Genomic DNA, 21,059 nt, shown 5'->3' with positions numbered 1-21,059 from the left:
CTAAACATGTGTGGCCTTCGATTAAACACCTTGCTTTTCTACTACCTTTTCCATCATCTTTTTATTTACTTCCTTTTCTTTTTCTTCAATTTCCCTTCCTTCTGAAGTTTATATTTCTTCTTTTTCTATTTTCTCCTTCAACGTGTGTTGATCCTTCTTGGCTTGTCTTGGTGTCATAAATTTCAACTTCATTTCATGTCCCTCATGCCTCAAATAAAGGGAACGTTAATCAAGATTGAGCGTTTTAAAACGAAGTCTTGCCCATCTAAAAAGAAGATGACAAGAGTTTGTGGGAGCAATATCACATAATACTTCCTTCACACATTGTCCTGTACTGAATTTGATCCTTGCTTGATTCGGATGAAAGCTTGTTGGTAACATGAGCTTCTCCACAAATCGTTGGCTTACAACATTGTTCTCGCTTTTGTAAACGAATGCAACTAAACATGGGGGGCCTTCGATTAAACACCTTGCTTTTCTACTACCTTTTCCATCATCTTTTTCTTTACTTCCTTTTCTTTTTCTTCAATTTCCCTTCCTTCTGAAGTTTATATTTCTTCTTTTTCTATTCTTTGTTTTTTCTATTTTCTCCTTCAACGTGTGTTGATCCTTCTTGGTGTCATAAATTTCAACTTCATTTCATGTCCCTCATGCCTCAAATAAAGGGAACGTTAATCAAGATTGAGCGTTCTAAAATGAAGTCTTCTTGCCCATCTAAAAAGAAGATGACAAGAGTTTGTGGGAGCAATATCATTAATACTTCCTTCACACATTGTCCTGTACTGAATTTGATCCTTGCTTGATTTGGATGAAAGCTTGTTGGTAACTTGAGTTTCTCCACCAATCTTTGGCTTACAACATTGTTCTCTCTTTCGTAAACGAATGCAACTAAACATGTGTGGCCTTCGATTAAACACCTTGCTTTTCTACTACCTTTTCCATCATCTTTTTCTTTACTTCCTTTTCTTTTTCTTCAATTTCCCTTCCTTCTGAAGTTTATATTTTTTCTTTTTCTATTTTCTCCTTCAACGTGTGTTGATCCTTTTTGGCTTGTCTTGGTGTCATAAATTTCAACTTCATTTCATGTCCCTCATGCCTCAAATAAAGGGAACGTTAATCAAGATTGAGCATTTTAAAATGAAGTCTTGCCCATCTAAAAAGAAGATGACAAGAGTTTGTGGGAGCAATATCAAATAATACTTCCTTCACACATTGTCCTGTACTGAATTTGATCCTTGCTTGATTCGGATGAAAGCTTGTTGGTAACTTGAGTTTCTCCACAAATCGTTGGCTAACAACATTGTTCTCGCTTTCGTAAACGAATGCAACTAAACATGGGGGGCCTTCGATTAAACACCTTGCTTTTCTACTACCTTTTCCATCATCTTTTTCTTTACTTCCTTTTCTTTTTCTTCAATTTCCCTTCCTTCTGAAGTTTATATTTCTTCTTTTTCTATTCTTTCTTTTTCTATTTTCTCCTTCAACGTGTGTTGATCCTTCTTGGTGTCATAAATTTCAACTTCATATCATGTCCCTCATGCCTCAAATAAAGGGAACGTTAATCAAGATTGAGCGTTTTAAAATGAAGTCATGCCCATCTAAAAAGAAGATGACAAGCGTTTGTGGGAGCAGTATCACATAATACTTCTTTCACACATTGTCCTGTACTGAATTTGATCCTTACTTGATTCCGATGAAAGCTTGTTCGTAACTTGAGTTTCTCCACCAGTCTTTGGCTTACAACATTGTTCTCGATTTCGTAAACGAATGCAACTAAACATGGGGGGCCTTCGATTAAACACCTTGCTTTTCTACTACCTTTTCCATCATCTTTTTCTTTACTTCCTTTTCTTTTTCTTCAATTTCCCTTCCTTCTGCAGTTTATATTTCTTCTTTTTCTATTCTTTCTTTTTCTATTTTCTCCTTCAACGTGTGTTGATCCTTCTTGGCTTGTTTTGGTGTCATAAATTTCAACTTCATTTCATGTCCTCATGCCTCAAATAAAGGGAATGTTAATCAAGATTGAGCGTTCTAAAATGAAGTCTTCTTGCCCATCTAAAAAGATGATGACAAAAGTTTGTGGGAGCAATATCACCTAATACTTCCTTCACACATTGTCCTGTACTGAATTTGATCCTTGCTTGATTTGGATGAAAGCTTGTTGGTAACTTGAGTTTCTCCACCAATCTTTGGCTTACAACATTGTTCTCTCTTTCGTAAACAAATGCAACTAAACATGTGTGGCCTTCGATTAAACACCTTGCTTTTCTACTACCTTTTCCATCATCTTTTTCTTTACTTCCTTTTCTTTTTCTTCAATTTCCCTTCCTTCTGAAGTTTATATTTCTTCTTTTTCTATTCTTTCTTTTTCTATTTTCTCCTTCAACGTGTGTTGATCCTTCTTGGCTTGTCTTGGTGTCATAAATTTCAACTTCATTTCATGTCCCTCATGCCTCAAATAAAGGGAACGTTAATCAAGATTGAGCGTTTCAAAATGAAGTCTTGCCCATCTGAAAAGAAGATGACAAGAGTTTGTGGGAGCAATATCACATAATACTTCCTTCACACATTGTCCTGTACTGAATTTGATCCTTGCTTGATTCGGATGAAAGCTTGTTGGTAACTTGAGTTTCTCCACAAATCGTTGCCTTACAACATTGTTCCCGCTTTCGCTTTCGTAAACAAATGCAACTAAACATGGGGGGCCTTCGATTAAACACCTTGCTTTTCTACTACCTTTTCCATCATCTTTTTCTTTACTTCCTTTTCTTTTTCTTCAATTTCCCTTCCTTCTGAAGTTTACATTTCTTCTTTTTCTATTTTCTCCTTTACCGTGTGTTGATCCTTCTTGGCTTTGTCTTGGTGTCATAAATTTCAACTTCATTTCATGTCCCTCATGCCTCAAATAAAGGGAATGTTAATCAAGATTGAGCGTTTTAAAATGAAGTCTTGCCCATCTAAAAAGAAGATGACAAGAGTTTGTGGGAGCAATATCACCTAATACTTCCTTCACACATTGTCCTGTACTGAATTTGATCCTTGCTTGATTTGGATGAAAGCTTGTTGGTAACTTGAGTTTCTCCACCAATCTTTGGCTTACAACATTGTTCTCGCTTTCGTAAACGAATGCAACTAAACGTGTGTGGCCTTCGATTAAACACCTTGCTTTTCTACTACCTTTTCCATCATCTTTTTCTTTACTTCCTTTTCTTTTTCTTCAATTTCCCTTCCTTCTGTAGTTTATATTTCTTCTTTTTTTATTCTTTCTTTTTCTATTTTCTCCTTCAACGTGTGTTGATCCTTCTTGGTGTCATAAATTCCAACTTCATTTCATGTCCCTCATGCCTCAAATAAAGCGAACGTTAATCAAGATTGAGCGTTTTAAAATGAAGTCATGCCCATCTAAAAAGAAGATGACAAGAGTTTGTGGGAGCAATATCACATAATACTTCTTTCACACATTGTCCTGTACTGAATTTGATCCTTACTTGATTCCGATGAAAGCTTGTTCGTAACTTGAGTTTCTCCACCAGTCTTTGGCTTACAACATTGTTCTCGCTTTCGTAAACGAATGCAACTAAACATGGGGGGCCTTCGATTAAACACCTTGCTTTTCTACTACCTTTTCCATCATCTTTTTCTTTACTTCCTTTTCCTTTTCTTCAATTTCCCTTCCTTCTGCAGTTTATATTATTTCTTTTTCTATTTTCTCCTTCAACGTGTGTTGATCCTTCTTGGCTTGTCTTGGTGTCATAAATTTCAACTTCATTTCATGTCCCTCATGCCTCAAATAAAGGGAACGTTAATCAAGATTGAGCGTTTTAAAATGAAGTCTTGCCTATCTAAAAAGAAGATGACAAGATTTTGTGGGAGCAATATCACCTAATACTTCCTTCACACATTGTCCTGTACTGAATATGATCCTTGCTTGATTTGGATGAAAGCTTGTTGGTAACTTGAGTTTCTCCACCAATCTTTGGCTTACAACATTGTTCTCGCTTTCGTAAACGAATGCAACTAAACATGGGAGGCCTTCGATTAAACACCTTGCTTTTCTACTACCTTTTCCATCATCTTTTTCTTTACTTCCTTTTCTTTTTCTTCAATTTCCCTTCCTTCTGCAGTTTATATTTCTTCTTTTTCTATTCTTTCTTTTTCTATTTTCTCCTTCAACGTGTGTTGATCCTTCCTGGCTTGTCTTGGTGTCATAAATTTCAACTTCATTTCATGTTCCTCATGCCTCAAATAAAGGGAACGTTAATCAAGATTGAGCGTTTTAAAATGAAGTCTTGCCCATCTAAAAAGAAGATGACAAGATTTTGTGGGAGCAATATCACCTAAAACTTCCTTCACACATTGTCCTGTACTGAATTTGATCCTTGCTTGATTCGGATGAAAGCTTGTTGGTAACTTGAGTTTCTCCACAAATCGTTGGCTTACAACATTGTTCTCGCTTTCGTAAACGAATGCAACTAAACATGGGGGGCCTTCGATTAAACACCTTGCTTTTCTACTACCTTTTCCATCATCTTTTTCTTTACTTCCTTTTCTTTTTCTTCAATTTCCCTTCCTTCTGAAGTTTAGATTTCTTCTTTTTCTATTCTTTCTTTTTCTATTTTCTCCTTCAACATGTGTTGATCCTTCTTGGTGTCATAAATTTCAACTTCATTTCATGTCCCTCATGCCTCAAATAAAGGGAACGTTAATCAATATTGAGCATTTTCAAATGAAGTCTGGCCCATCTAAAAAGAAGATGACAAGAGTTTGTGGGAGCAATATCACCTAATACTTCCTTCACACATTGTCCTGTACTGAATTTGATCCTTGCTTGATTTGATTGAAAGCTTGTTGGTAACTTGAGTTTCTCCACCAATCTTTGGCTTACAACATTGTTCTCGCTTTCGTAAACGAATGCAACTAAACATGTGTGGCCTTCAATTAAACACCTTGCTTTTCTACTACTGTTTCCATCATTGTTTTCTTTACTTCCTTTTCTTTTTCTTCAATTTCCCTTCCTTCTGCAGTTTATATTTCTTCTTTTTCTATTCTTTCTTTTTCTATTTTCTCCTTCAACGTGTGTTGATCCTTCTTGGCTTGTCTTGGTGTCATAAATTTCAACTTCATTTCATGTTCCTCATGCCTCAAATAAAGGGAACGTTAATCAAGATTGACCGTTTTAAAATGAAGTCTTGCCCATCTAAAAAGAAGATGACAAGATTTTGTGGGAGCAATATCACCTAATACTTCCTTCACACATTGTCCTGTACTAAATTTGATCTTTGCTTGCTTTGGATGAAAGCTTGTTGGTAACTTGAGTTTCTCCACCAATCTTTGGCTTACAACATTGTTCTCGCTTTCGTAAACGAATGCAACTAAACATGGGGGGCCTTCGATTAAACACCTTGCTTTTCTACTACCTTTTCCATCATCTTTTTCTTTATTTCCTTTTCTTTTTCTTCAATTTCCCTTCCTTCTGAAGTTTATATTTCTTCTCTTTCTATTCTTTCTTTTTCTATTTTCTCCTTCAACGTGTGTTGATCCTTCTTGGTGTCATAAATTTCAACTTCATATCATGTCCCTCATGCCTCAAATAAAGGGAACGTTAATCAAGATTGAGCGTTTTAAAATGAAGTCATGCCCATCTAAAAAGAAGATGACAATAGTTTGTGGGAGCAATATCACATAATACTTCTTTCACACATTGTCCTGTACTAAATTTGATCCTTACTTGATTCGGATGAAAGCTTGTTGGTAACTTGAGTTTCTCCACCAATCTTTGGCTTACAACATTGTTCTCGCTTTCGTAAACGAATGCAACTAAACATGTGTGGCCTTCAATTAAACACCTTGCTTTTCTACTACTGTTTCCATCATTGTTTTCTTTACTTCCTTTTCTTTTTCTTCAATTTCCCTTCCTTCTGCAGTTTATATTTCTTCTTTTTCTATTCTTTCTTTTTCTATTTTCTCCTTCAACGTGTGTTGATCCTTCTTGGCTTGTCTTGGTGTCATAAATTTCAACTTCATTTCATGTTCCTCATGCCTCAAATAAAGGGAACGTTAATCAAGATTGACCGTTTTAAAATGAAGTCTTGCCCATCTAAAAAGAAGATGACAAGATTTTGTGGGAGCAATATCACCTAATACTTCCTTCACACATTGTCCTGTACTAAATTTGATCTTTGCTTGCTTTGGATGAAAGCTTGTTGGTAACTTGAGTTTCTCCACCAATCTTTGGCTTACAACATTGTTCTCGCTTTCGTAAACGAATGCAACTAAACATGGGGGGCCTTCGATTAAACACCTTGCTTTTCTACTACCTTTTCCATCATCTTTTTCTTTATTTCCTTTTCTTTTTCTTCAATTTCCCTTCCTTCTGAAGTTTATATTTCTTCTCTTTCTATTCTTTCTTTTTCTATTTTCTCCTTCAACGTGTGTTGATCCTTCTTGGTGTCATAAATTTCAACTTCATATCATGTCCCTCATGCCTCAAATAAAGGGAACGTTAATCAAGATTGAGCGTTTTAAAATGAAGTCATGCCATCTAAAAAGAAGATGACAAGAGTTTGTGGGAGCAATATCACATAATACTTCTTTCACACATTGTCCTGTACTAAATTTGATCCTTACTTGATTCGGATGAAAGCTTGTTGGTAACTTGAGTTTCTCCACCAATCTTTGGCTTACAACATTGTTCTCGCTTTCGTAAACGAATGCAACTAAACATGTGTGGCCTTCAATTAAACACCTTGCTTTTCTACTACTGTTTCCATCATTGTTTTCTTTACTTACTTTTCTTTTTCTTCAATTTCCCTTCCTTCTGCAGTTTATATTTCTTCTTTTTCTATTCTTTCTTTTTCTATTTTCTCCTTCAACGTGTGTTGATCCTTCTTGGCTTGTCTTGGTGTCATAAATTTCAACTTCATTTCATGTCCCTCATGCCTCAAATAAAGGGAATGTTAATCAAGATTGAGCGTTTTAAAATGAAGTCTTGCCCATCTAAAAAGAAGATGACAAGAGTTTGTGGGAGCAATATCACCTAATACTTCCTTCACACATTGTCCTGTACTGAATTTGATCCTTACTTGATTCGGATGAAAGCTTGTTGGTAACTTGAGTTTCTCCACAAATCGTTGGGTAACAACATTGTTCTCGCTTTCGTAAACGAATGCAACTAAACATGGGGGGCCTTCGATTAAACACCTTGCTTTTCTACTACCTTTTCCATCATCTTTTTCTTTACTTCCTTTTTCTTTTTCTTCAATTTCCCTTCCTTCTGAAGTTTATATTTCTTATTTTTCTATTCTTTCTTTTTCTATTTTCTCCTTCAACGTGTGTTGATCCTTCTTGGCTTGCCTTGGTGTCATAAATTTCAACTTCATTTCATGTCCCTCATGCCTCAAATAAAGGGAACGTTAATCAATATTGAGCATTTTAAAATGAAGTCTGGCCCATCTAAAAAGAAGATGACAAGAGTTTGTGGGAGCAATATCAAATAATACTTCCTTCACACATTGTCCTGTACTGAATTTGATCCTTGCTTGATTCGGATGAAAGCTTGTTGGTAACTTGAGTTTGTCCACAAATATTTGCTTACAACATTGTTCTCGCTTTCGTAAACGAATGCAACTAAACATGTGTGGCCTTCGATTAAACACCTTGCTTTTCTACTACCTTTTCCATCATCTTTTTCTTTACTTCCTTTTCTTTTTCTTCAATTTCCCTTCCTTCTGTAGTTTATATTTCTTCATTTTCTATTCTTTCTTTTTCTATTTTCTCATTCAACGTGTGTTGATCCTTCTTGGTGTCATAAATTTCAACTTCATATCATGTCCCTCATGCCTCAAATAAAGGGAACGTTAATCAAGATTGAGCGTTTTAAAATGAAGTCATGCCCATCTAAAAAGAAGATGACAAGAGTTTGTGGGAGCAATATCACATAATACTTCTTTCACACATTGTCCTGTACTAAATTTGATCCTTACTTGATTCCGATGAAAGCTTGTTCGTAACTTCAGTTTCTCCACCAGTCTTTGGCTTACAACATTGTTCTCGCTTTGGTAAACGAATGCAACTAAACATGGGGGGCCTTCGATTAAACACCTTGCTTTTCTACTACCTTTTCCATCAACTTTTTCTTTACTTCCTTTTCTTTTTCTTCAATTTCCCTTCCTTCTGCAGTTTATATTTCTTCCTTTTCTATTCTTTCTTTTTCTATTTTCTCCTTAGACGTGTGTTGATCCTTCTTGGCTTGTCTTGGTGTCATAAATTTCAACTTCATTTCATGTTCCTCATGCCTCAAATAAAGGGAACGTTAATCCAGATTGAGCGTTTTAAAATGAAGTCTTGCCCATCTAAAAAGAAGATGACAAGATTTTGTGGGAGCAATATCACCTAATACTTCCTTCACACATTGTCCTGTACTGAATTTGATCCTTGCTTGCTTTGGATGAAAGCTTGTTGGTAACTTGAGTTTCTCCACAAATCGTTGGCTTACAACATTGTTCTCGCTTTCGTAAACGAATGCAACTAAACATGGGGGGCCTTCGATTAAACACCTTGCTTTTCTACTACCTTTTCCATCATCTTTTTCTTTACTTCCTTTTTCTTTTTCTTCAATTTCCCTTCCTTCTGAAGTTTATATTTCTTATTTTTCTATTCTTTCTTTTTCTATTTTCTCCTTCAACGTATGTTGATCCTTCTTGGCTTGCCTTGGTGTCATAAATTTCAACTTCATTTCATGTCCCTCATGCCTCAAATAAAGGGAACGTTAATCAAGATTGAGCGTTTTAAAATGAAGTCTTCCCCATCTAAAAAGAAGATGAGAACAGTTTGTGGGAGCAATATCAAATAATACTTCCTTCACACATTGTCCTGTACTGAATTTGATCCTTGCTTGATTCGGATGAAAGCTTGTTGGTAACTTGAGTTTCTCCACCAATCCTTGGCTTACAACATTGTTCTCGCTTTCGTAAACGAATGCAACTAAACATGTGTGGCCTTCGATTAAACGCCTTGCTTTTCTACTACCTTTTCCATCATCTTTTTCTTTACTTCCTTTTTCTTTTTCTTCAATTTCCCTTCCTTCTGAAGTTTATATTTCTTATTTTTCTATTCTTTCTTTTTCTATTTTCTCCTTCAACGTATGTTGATCCTTCTTGGCTTGCCTTGGTGTCATAAATTTCAACTTCATTTCATGTCCCTCATGCCTCAAATAAAGGGAACGTTAATCAAGATTGAGCGTTTTAAAATGAAGTCTTCCCCATCTAAAAAGAAGATGACAACAGTTTGTGGGAGCAATATCAAACAATACTTCCTTCACACATTGTCCTGTACTGAATTTGATCCTTGCTTGATTCGGATGAAAGCTTGTTGGTAACTTGAGTTTCTCCACCAATCCTTGGCTTACAACATTGTTCTCGCTTTCGTAAACGAATGCAACTAAACATGTGTGGCCTTCGATTAAACACCTTGCTTTTCTACTACCTTTTCCATCATCTTTTTCTTTACTTCCTTTTCTTTTTCTTCAATTTCCCTTCCTTCTGTAGTTTATATTTCTTCTTTTTCTATTCTTTCTTTTTCTATTTTCTCCTTCAACGTGTGTTGATCCTTCTTGGCTTGTCTTGGTGTCATAAATTTCAACTTCATTTCATGTCCCTCATGCCTCAAATAAAGGGAACGTTAATCAAGATTGAGCATTTTAAAATGAAGTCTTGCCCATCTAAAAAGAAGATGACAAAAGTTTGTGGGAGCAATATCACATAATACTTCCTTCACACATTGTCCTGTACTGAATTTGATCCTTGCTTGCTTTGGATGAAAGCTTGTTGGTAACTTGAGTTTCTCCACAAATCGTTGGCTTACAACATTGTTCTCGCTTTCGTAAACGAATGCAACTAAACATGGGGGGCCTTCGATTAAACACCTTGCTTTTCTACTACCTTTTCCATCATCTTTTTCTTTACTTCCTTTTTCTTTTTCTTCAATTTCCCTTCCTTCTGAAGTTTATATTTCTTATTTTTCTATTCTTTCTTTTTCTATTTTCTCCTTCAACGTGTGTTGATCCTTCTTGGCTTGCCTTGGTGTCATAAATTTCAATTTCATTTCATGTCCCTCATGCCTCAAATAAAGGGAACGTTAATCAAGATTGAGCATTTTAAAATGAAGTCTTGCCCATCCAAAAAGAAGATGACAAGAGTTTGTGGGAGCAATATCACATAATACTTCCTTCACACATTGTCCTGTACTGAATTTGATCCTTGCTTGATTCGGATGAAAGCTTGTTGGTAACTTGAGTTTGTCCACAAATATTTGCTTACAACATTGTTCTCGCTTTCGTAAACGAATGCAACTAAACATGTGTGGCCTTCGATTAAACACCTTGCTTTTCTACTACCTTTTCCATCATCTTTTTCTTTACTTCCTTTTCTTTTTCTTCAATTTCCCTTCCTTTTGAAGTTTATATTTCTTCTTTTTCTATTCTTTCTTTTTCTATTTTCTCCTTCAACGTGTGTTGATCCTTCTTGGCTTGTCTTGGTGTCATAAATTTTAACTTCATTTCATGTTCCTCATGCCTCAAATAAAGGGAACGTTAATCAAGATTGAGCGTTTTAAAATGAAGTCTTGCCCATCTAAAAAGAAGATGACAAGAGTTTGTGGGAGCAATATCACATAATACTTCCTTCACACATTGTCCTGTACTGAATTTGATCCTTGCTTGATTTGGATGAAAGCTTGTTGGTAACTTGAGTTTCTCCACCAATCTTTGGCTTACAACATTGTTCTCTCTTTCGTAAACGAATGCAACTAAACATGTGTGGCCTTCGATTAAACACCTTGCTTTTCTACTACCTTTTCCATCATCTTTTTCTTTACTTCCTTTTCTTTTTCTTCAATTTCCCTTCCTTCTGAAGTTTATAATTCTTCTTTTTCTATTCTTTCTTTTTCTATTTTCTCCTTCAACGTGTGTTGATCCTTCTTGGCTTGTCTTGGTGTCATAAATTTCAACTTCATTACATGTCCCTCAGGCCTCAAATAAAGGGAACGTTAATCAAGATTGAGCGTTTTAAAATGAAGTCTTCCCCATCCAAAAAGAAGATGACAAGAGTTTGTGGGAGCAATATCAAATAATACTTCCTTCACACATTGTCTTGTACTGAATTTGATCCTTGCTTGATTCGGATGAAAGCTTGTTGGTAACTTGAGTTTCTCCACCAATCCTTGGCTTACAACATTGTTCTCGCTTTCGTAAACGAATGCAACTAAACATGTGTGGCCTTCGATTAAACACCTTGCTTTTCTACTACCTTTTCCATCATCTTTTTCTTTACTTCCTTTTCTTTTTCTTCAATTTCCCTTCCTTTTGTAGTTTATATTTCTTCTTTTTCTATTTTCTCCTTCAACGTGTGTTGATCCTTCTTGGCTTGTCTTGGTGTCATAAATTTCAACTTCATTTCATGTCCCTCATGCCTCACATAAAGGGAACGTTAATCAAGATTGAGCGTTTTAAAATGAAGTCTTGCCCATCTAAAAAGAAGATGACAAGAGTTTGTGGGAGCAATATCACCTAATACTTCCTTCACACATTGTCCTGTACTGAATTTGATCCTTGCTTGATTTGGATGAAAGCTTGTTGGTAACTTGAGTTTCTCCACCAATCTTTGGCTTACAACATTGTTCTCTCTTTCGTAAACGAATGCAACTAAACATGTGTGGCCTTCGATTAAACACCTTGCTTTTCTACTACCTTTTCCATCATCTTTTTCTTTACTTCCTTTGCTTTTTCTTCAATTTCCCTTCCTTCTGAAGTTTATAATTCTTCTTTTTCTATTTTCTCCTTCAACGTGTGTTGATCCTTCTTGGCTTGTCTTGGTGTCATAAATTTCAACTTCATTACATGTCCCTCAGGCCTCAAATAAAGGGAACGTTAATCAAGATTGAGCGTTTTAAAATGAAGTCTTCCCCATCTAAAAAGAAGATGACAAGAGTTTGTGGGAGCAATATCAAATAATACTTCCTTCACACATTGTCCTGTACTGAATTTGATCCTTGCTTGATTCGGATGAAAGCTTGTTGGTAACTTGAGTTTCTCCACCAATCCTTGGCTTACAACATTGTTCTCGCTTTCATAAACGAATGCAACTAAACATGTGTGGCCTTCGATTAAACACCTTGCTTTTCTACTACCTTTTCCATCATCTTTTTCTTTACTTCCTTTTCTTTTTCTTCAATTTCCCTTCCTTTTGTAGTTTATATTTCTTCTTTTTCTAGTCTTTCTTTTTCTATTTTCTCCTTCAACGTGTGTTGATCCTTCTTGGCTTGTCTTGGTGTCATAAATTTCAACTTCATTTCATGTCCCTCATGCCTCACATAAAGGGAACGTTAATCAAGATTGAGCGTTTTAAAATGAAGTCTTGCCCATCTAAAAAGAAGATGACAAGAGTTTGTGGGAGCAATATCAAATAATACTTCCTTCACACATTGTCCTGTACTGAATTTGATCCTTGCTTGATTCGGATGAAAGCTTGTTGGTAACTTGAGTTTCTCCACAAATCGTTGGCTTACAACATTGTTCTCGCTTTCGTAAACGAATGCAACTAAACATGGGGGGCCTTCGATTAAACACCTTGCTTTTCTACTACCTTTTCCATCATCTTTTTCTTTACTTCCTTTTTCTTTTTCTTCAATTTCCCTTCCTTCTGAAGTTTATATTTCTTATTTTTCTATTCTTTCTTTTTCTATTTTCTCCTTCAACGTGTGTTGATCCTTCTTGGCTTGCCTTGGTGTCATAAATTTCAATTTCATTTCATGTCCCTCATGCCTCAAATAAAGGGAACGTTAATCAATATTGAGCATTTTAAAATGAAGCCTGGCCCATCTAAAACGAAGATGACAAGAGTTTGTGGGAGCAATATCACATAATACTTCCTTCACACATTGTCCTGTACTGAATTTGATCCTTGCTTGATTCGGATGAAAGCTTGTTGGTAACTTGAGTTTCTCCACCAATCTTTGGCTTACAACATTGTTCTCTCTTTCGTAAACGAATGCAACTAAACATGTGTGGCCTTCGATTAAACACCTTGCTTTTCTACTACCTTTTCCATCATCTTTTTCTTTACTTCCTTTTCTTTTTCTTCAATTTCCCTTCCTTCTGAAGTTTATAATTCTTCTTTTTCTATTCTTTCTTTTTCTATTTTCTCCTTCAACGTGTGTTGATCCTTCTTGGCTTGTCTTGGTGTCATAAATTTCGACTTCATTACATGTCTCTCAGGCCTCAAATAAAGGGAACGTTAATCAAGATTGAGCGTTTTAAAATGAAGTCTTCCCCATCTAAAAAGAAGATGACAAGAGTTTGTGGGAGCAATATCAAATAATACTTCCTTCACACATTGTCCTGTACTGAATTTGATCCTTGCTTGATTCGGATGAAAGCTTGTTGGTAACTTGAGTTTCTCCACCAATCCTTGGCTTACAACATTGTTCTCGCTTTCGTAAACGAATGCAACTAAACATGTGTGGCCTTCGATTAAACACCTTGCTTTTCTACTACCTTTTCCATCATCTTTTTCTTTACTTCCTTTTCTTTTTCTTCAATTTCCCTTCCTTTTGTAGTTTATATTTCTTCTTTTTCTATTCTTTCTTTTTCTATTTTCTCCTTCAACGTGTGTTGATCCTTCTTGGCTTGTCTTGGTGTCATAAATTTCAACTTCATTTCATGTCCCTCATGCCTCACATAAAGGGAACGTTAATCAAGATTGAGCGTTTTAAAATGAAGTCTTGCCCATCTAAAAAGAAGATGACAAGAGTTTGTGGGAGCAATATCACCTAATACTTCCTTCACACATTGTCCTGTACTGAATTTGATCCTTGCTTGATTTGGATGAAAGCTTGTTAGTAACTTGAGTTTCTCCACCAATCTTTGGCTTACAACATTGTTCTCTCTTTCGTAAACGAATGCAACTAAACATGTGTGGCCTTCGATTAAACACCTTGCTTTTCTACTACCTTTTCCATCATCTTTTTCTTTACTTCCTTTTCTTTTTCTTCAATTTCCCTTCCTTCTGAAGTTTATAATTCTTCTTTTTCTATTCTTTCTTTTTCTATTTTCTCCTTCAACGTGTGTTGATCCTTCTTGGCTTGTCTTGGTGTCATAAATTTCAACTTCATTACATGTCTCTCAGGCCTCAAATAAAGGGAACGTTAATCAAGATTGAGCGTTTTAAAATGAAGTCTTCCCCATCTAAAAAGAAGATGACAAGAGTTTGTGGGAGCAATATCAAATAATACTTCCTTCACACATTGTCCTGTACTGAATTTGATCCTTGCTTGATTCGGATGAAAGCTTGTTGGTAACTTGAGTTTCTCCACCAATCCTTGGCTTACAACATTGTTCTCGCTTTCGTAAACGAATGCAACTAAACATGTGTGGCCTTCGATTAAACACCTTGCTTTTCTACTACCTTTTCCATCATCTTTTTCTTTACTTCCTTTTCTTTTTCTTCAATTTCCCTTCCTTTTGTAGTTTATATTTCTTCTTTTTCTATTCTTTCTTTTTCTATTTTCTCCTTCAACGTGTGTTGATCCTTCTTGGCTTGTCTTGGTGTCATAAATTTCAACTTCATTTCATGTCCCTCATGCCTCACATAAAGGGAACGTTAATCAAGATTGAGCGTTTTAAAATGAAGTCTTGCCCATCTAAAAAGAAGATGACAAGAGTTTGTGGGAGCAATATCAAATAATACTTCCTTCACACATTGTCCTGTACTGAATTTGATCCTTGCTTGATTCGGATGAAAGCTTGTTGGTAACTTGAGTTTCTCCACCAATCCTTGGCTTACAACATTGTTCTCGCTTTCGTAAACGAATGCAACTAAACATGTGTGGCCTTCGATTAAACACCTTGCTTTTCTACTACCTTTTCCATCATCTTTTTCTTTACTTCCTTTTCTTTTTCTTCAATTTCCCTTCCTTTTGTAGTTTATATTTCTTCTTTTTCTATTCTTTCTTTTTCTATTTTCTCCTTCAACGTGTGTTGATCCTTCTTGGCTTGTCTTGGTGTCATAAATTTCAACTTCATTTCATGTCCCTCATGCCTCACATAAAGGGAACGTTAATCAAGATTGAGCGTTTTAAAATGAAGTCTTGCCCATCTAAAAAGAAGATGACAAGAGTTTGTGGGAGCAATATCAAATAATACTTCCTTCACACATTGTCCTGTACTGAATTTGATCCTTGCTTGATTCGGATGAAAGCTTGTTGGTAACTTGAGTTTCTCCACAAATCGTTGGCTTACAACATTGTTCTCGCTTTCGTAAACGAATGCAACTAAACATGGGGGGCCTTCGATTAAACACCTTGCTATTCTACTACCTTTTCCATCATCTTTTTCTTTACTTCCTTTTTCTTTTTCTTCAATTTCCCTTCCTTCTGAAGTTTATATTTCTTATTTTTCTATTCTTTCTTTTTCTATTTTCTCCTTCAACGTGTGTTGATCCTTCTTGGCTTGCCTTGGTGTCATAAATTTCAATTTCATTTCATGTCCCTCATGCCTCAAATAAAGGGAACGTTAATCAATATTGAGCATTTTAAAATGAAGTCTGGCCCATCTAAAAAGAAGATGACAAGAGTTTGTGGGAGCAATATCACATAATACTTCCTTCACACATTGTCCTGTACTGAATTTGATCCTTGCTTGATTCGGATGAAAGCTTGTTGGTAACTTGAGTTTGTCCACAAATATTTGCTTACAACATTGTTCTCGCTTTCGTAAACGAATGCAACTAAACATGTGTGGCCTTCGATTAAACACCTTGCTTTTCTACTACCTTTTCCATCATCTTTTTCTTTACTTCCTTTTCTTTTTCTTCAATTTCCCTTCCTTTTGAAGTTTATATTTCTTCTTTTTCTATTCTTTCTTTTTCTATTTTCTCCTTCAACGTGTGTTGATCCTTCTTGGCTTGTCTTGGTGTCATAAATTTCAACTTCATTTCATGTTCCTCATGCCTCAAATAAAGGGAACGTTAATCAAGATTGAGCGTTTTAAAATGAAGTCTTGCCCATCTAAAAAGAAGATGACAAGAGTTGGTGGGAGCAATATCACATAATACTTCCTTCACACATTGTCCTGTACTGAATTTGATCCTTGCTTGATTTGGATGAAAGCTTGTTGGTAACTTGAGTTTCTCCACCAATCTTTGGCTTACAACATTGTTCTCTCTTTCGTAAACGAATGCAACTAAACATGTGTGGCCTTCGATTAAACACTTTGCATTTCTACTACCTTTTCCATCATCTTTTTCTTTACTTCCTTTTCTTTTTCTTCAATTTCCCTTCCTTCTGAAGTTTATAATTCTTCTTTTTCTATTCTTTCTTTTTCTATTTTCTCCTTCAACGTGTGTTGATCCTTCTTGGCTTGTCTTGGTGTCATAAATTTCAACTTCATTACATGTCCCTCAGGCCTCAAATAAAGGGAACGTTAATCAAGATTGAGCGTTTTAAAATGAAGTCTTCCCCATCTAAAAAGAAGATGACAAGAGTTTGTGGGAGCAATATCAAATAATACTTCCTTCACACATTGTCCTGTACTGAATTTGATCCTTGCTTGATTCGGATGAAAGCTTGTTGGTAACTTGAGTTTCTCCACCAATCCTTGGCTTACAACATTGTTCTCGCTTTCGTAAACGAATGCAACTAAACATGTGTGGCCTTCGATTAAACACCTTGCTTTTCTACTACCTTTTCCATCATCTTTTTCTTTACTTCCTTTTCTTTTTCTTCAATTTCCCTTCCTTTTGTAGTTTATATTTCTTCTTTTTCTATTTTCTCCTTCAACGTGTGTTGATCCTTCTTGGCTTGTCTTGGTGTCATAAATTTCAACTTCATTTCATGTCCCTCATGCCTCACATAAAGGGAACGTTAATCAAGATTGAGCGTTTTAAAATGAAGTCTTGCCCATCTAAAAAGAAGATGACAAGAGTTTGTGGGAGCAATATCACCTAATACTTCCTTCACACATTGTCCTGTACTGAATTTGATCCTTGCTTGATTTGGATGAAAGCTTGTTGGTAACTTGAGTTTCTCCACCAATCTTTGGCTTACAACATTGTTCTCTCTTTCGTAAACGAATGCAACTAAACATGTGTGGCCTTCGATTAAACACCTTGCTTTTCTACTACCTTTTCCATCATCTTTTTCTTTACTTCCTTTTCTTTTTCTTCAATTTCCCTTCCTTCTGAAGTTTATAATTCTTCTTTTTCTATTTTCTCCTTCAACGTGTGTTGATCCTTCTTGACTTGTCTTGGTGTCATAAATTTCAACTTCATTACATGTCCCTCAGGCCTCAAATAAAGGGAACGTTAATCAAGATTGAGCGTTTTAAAATGAAGTCTTGCCCATCTAAAAAGAAGATGACAAGAGTTTGTGGGAGCAATATCAAATAATACTTCCTTCACACATTGTCCTGTACTGAATTTGATCCTTGCTTGATTCGGATGAAAGCTTGTTGGTAACTTGAGTTTCTCCACAAATCGTTGGCTTACAACATTGTTCTCGCTTTCGTAAACGAATGCAACTAAACATGGGGGGCCTTCGATTAAACACCTTGCTATTCTACTACCTTTTCCATCATCTTTTTCTTTACTTCCTTTTTCTTTTTCTTCAATTTCCCTTCCTTCTGAAGTTTATATTTCTTATTTTTCTATTCTTTCTTTTTCTATTTTCTCCTTCAACGTGTGTTGATCCTTCTTGGCTTGCCTTGGTGTCATAAATTTCAATTTCATTTCATGTCCCTCATGCCTCAAATAAAGGGAACGTTAATCAATATTGAGCATTTTAAAATGAAGTCTGGCCCATCTAAAAAGAAGATGACAAGAGTTTGTGGGAGCAATATCACATAATACTTCCTTCACACATTGTCCTGTACTGAATTTGATCCTTGCTTGATTCGGATGAAAGCTTGTTGGTAACTTGAGTTTGTCCACAAATATTTGCTTACAACATTGTTCTCGCTTTCGTAAACGAATGCAACTAAACATGTGTGGCCTTCGATTAAACACCTTGCTTTTCTACTACCTTTTCCATCATCTTTTTCTTTACTTCCTTTTCTTTTTCTTCAATTTCCCTTCCTTTTGAAGTTTATATTTCTTCTTTTTCTATTCTTTCTTTTTCTATTTTCTCCTTCAACGTGTGTTGATCCTTCTTGGCTTGTCTTGGTGTCATAAATTTCAACTTCATTTCATGTTCCTCATGCCTCAAATAAAGGGAACGTTAATCAAGATTGAGCGTTTTAAAATGAAGTCTTCCCCATCTAAAAAGAAGATGACAAGAGTTTGTGGGAGCAATATCAAATAATACTTCCTTCACACATTGTCCTGTACTGAATTTGATCCTTGCTTGATTCGGATGAAAGCTTGTTGGTAACTTGAGTTTCTCCACCAATCCTTGGCTTACAACATTGTTCTCGCTTTCGTAAACGAATGCAACTAAACATGTGTGGCCTTCGATTAAACACCTTGCTTTTCTACTACCTTTTCCATCATCTTTTTCTTTACTTCCTTTTCTTTTTCTTCAATTTCCCTTCCTTTTGTAGTTTATATTTCTTCTTTTTCTATTTTCTCCTTCAACGTGTGTTGATCCTTCTTGGCTTGTCTTGGTGTCATAAATTTCAACTTCATTTCATGTCCCTCATGCCTCACATAAAGGGAACGTTAATCAAGATTGAGCGTTTTAAAATGAAGTCTTGCCCATCTAAAAAGAAGATGACAAGAGTTTGTGGGAGCAATATCACCTAATACTTCCTTCACACATTGTCCTGTACTGAATTTGATCCTTGCTTGATTTGGATGAAAGCTTGTTGGTAACTTGAGTTTCTCCACCAATCTTTGGCTTACAACATTGTTCTCTCTTTCGTAAACGAATGCAACTAAACATGTGTGGCCTTCGATTAAACACCTTGCTTTTCTACTACCTTTTCCATCATCTTTTTCTTTACTTCCTTTTCTTTTTCTTCAATTTCCCTTCCTTCTGAAGTTTATAATTCTTCTTTTCCTATTTTCTCCTTCAACGTGTGTTGATCCTTCTTGACTTGTCTTGGTGTCATAAATTTCAACTTCATTACATGTCCCTCAGGCCTCAAATAAAGGGAACGTTAATCAAGATTGAGCGTTTTAAAATGAAGTCTTGCCCATCTAAAAAGAAGATGACAAGAGTTTGTGGGAGCAATATCAAATAATACTTCCTTCACACATTGTCCTGTACTGAATTTGATCCTTGCTTGATTCGGATGAAAGCTTGTTGGTAACGTGAGTTTCTCCACCAATCCTTGGCTTACAACATTGTTCTCGCTTTCGTAAACGAATGCAACTAAACATGTGTGGCCTTCGATTAAACACCTTGCTTTTCTACTACCTTTTCCATCATCTTTTTCTTTACTTCCTTTTCTTTTTCTTCAATTTCCCTTCCTTTTGTAGTTTATATTTCTTCTTTTTCTATTCTTTCTTTTTCTATTTTCTCCTTCAACGTGTGTTGATCCTTCTTGGCTTGTCTTGGTGTCATAAATTTCAACTTCATTTCATGTCCCTCATGCCTCACATAAAGGGAACGTTAATCAAGATTGAGCGTTTTAAAATGAAGTCTTGCCCATCTAAAAAGAAGATGACAAGAGTTTGTGGGAGCAATATCAAATAATACTTCCTTCACACATTGTCCTGTACTGAATTTGATCCTTGCTTGATTCGGATGAAAGCTTGTTGGTAACTTGAGTTTCTCCACAAATCGTTGGCTTACAACATTGTTCTCGCTTTCGTAAACGAATGAAACTAAACATGGGGGGCCTTCGATTAAACACCTTGCTTTTCTACTACCTTTTCCATCATCTTTTTCTTTACTTCCTTTTTCTTTTTCTTCAATTTCCCTTCCTTCTGAAGTTTATATTTCTTATTTTTCTATTCTTTCTTTTTCTATTTTCTCCTTCAACGTGTGTTGATCCTTCTTGGCTTGCCTTGGTGTCATAAATTTCAATTTCATTTCATGTCCCTCATGCCTCAAATAAAGGGAACGTTAATCAATATTGAGCATTTTAAAATGAAGCCTGGCCCATCTAAAAAGAAGATGACAAGAGTTTGTGGGAGCAATATCACATAATACTTCCTTCACACATAGTCCTGTACTGAATTTGATCCTTGCTTGATTCGGATGAAAGCTTGTTGGTAACTTGAGTTTGTCCACAAATATTTGCTTACAACATTGTTCTCGCTTTCGTAAACGAATGCAACTAAACATGTGTGGCCTTCGATTAAACACCTTGCTTTTCTACTACCTTTTCCATCATCTTTTTCTTTACTTCCTTTTCTTTTTCTTCAATTTCCCTTCCTTTTGAAGTTTATATTTCTTCTTTTTCTATTCTTTCTTTTTCTATTTTCTCCTTCAACGTGTGTTGATCCTTCTTGGCTTGTCTTGGTGTCATAAATTTCAACTTCATTTCATGTTCCTCATGCCTCAAATAAAGGGAACGTTAATCAAGATTGAGCGTTTTAAAATGAAGTCTTGCCCATCTAAAAAGAAGATGACAAGAGTTGGTGGGAGCAATATCACATAATACTTCCTTCACACATTGTCCTGTACTGAATTTGATCCTTGCTTGATTTGGATGAAAGCTTGTTGGTAACTTGAGTTTCTCCACCAATCTTTGGCTTACAACATTGTTCTCTCTTTCGTAAACGAATGCAACTAAACATGTGTGGCCTTCGATTAAACACCTTGCTTTTCTACTACCTTTTCCATCATCTTTTTCTTTACTTCCTTTTCTTTTTCTTCAATTTCCCTTCCTTCTGAAGTTTATAATTCTTCTTTTTCTATTCTTTCTTTTTCTATTTTCTCCTTCAACGTATGTTGATCCTTCTTGGCTTGTCTTGGTGTCATAAATTTCAACTTCATTACATGTCCCTCAGGCCTCAAATAAAGGGAACGTTAATCAAGATTGAGCGTTTTAAAATGAAGTCTTCCCCATCTAAAAAGAAGATGACAAGAGTTTGTGGGAGCAATATCAAATAATACTTCCTTCA

The sequence above is a fragment of the Vigna unguiculata genome, chromosome 1 (assembly GCF_037176805.1).
Source record: "Vigna unguiculata cultivar grain cowpea cultivar isolate G323 ecotype 2 chromosome 1, ASM3717680v1, whole genome shotgun sequence".
In the NCBI taxonomy this organism is placed as follows: domain Eukaryota; kingdom Viridiplantae; phylum Streptophyta; class Magnoliopsida; order Fabales; family Fabaceae; genus Vigna; species Vigna unguiculata.
This window is presented reverse-complemented; position numbering follows the sequence as displayed.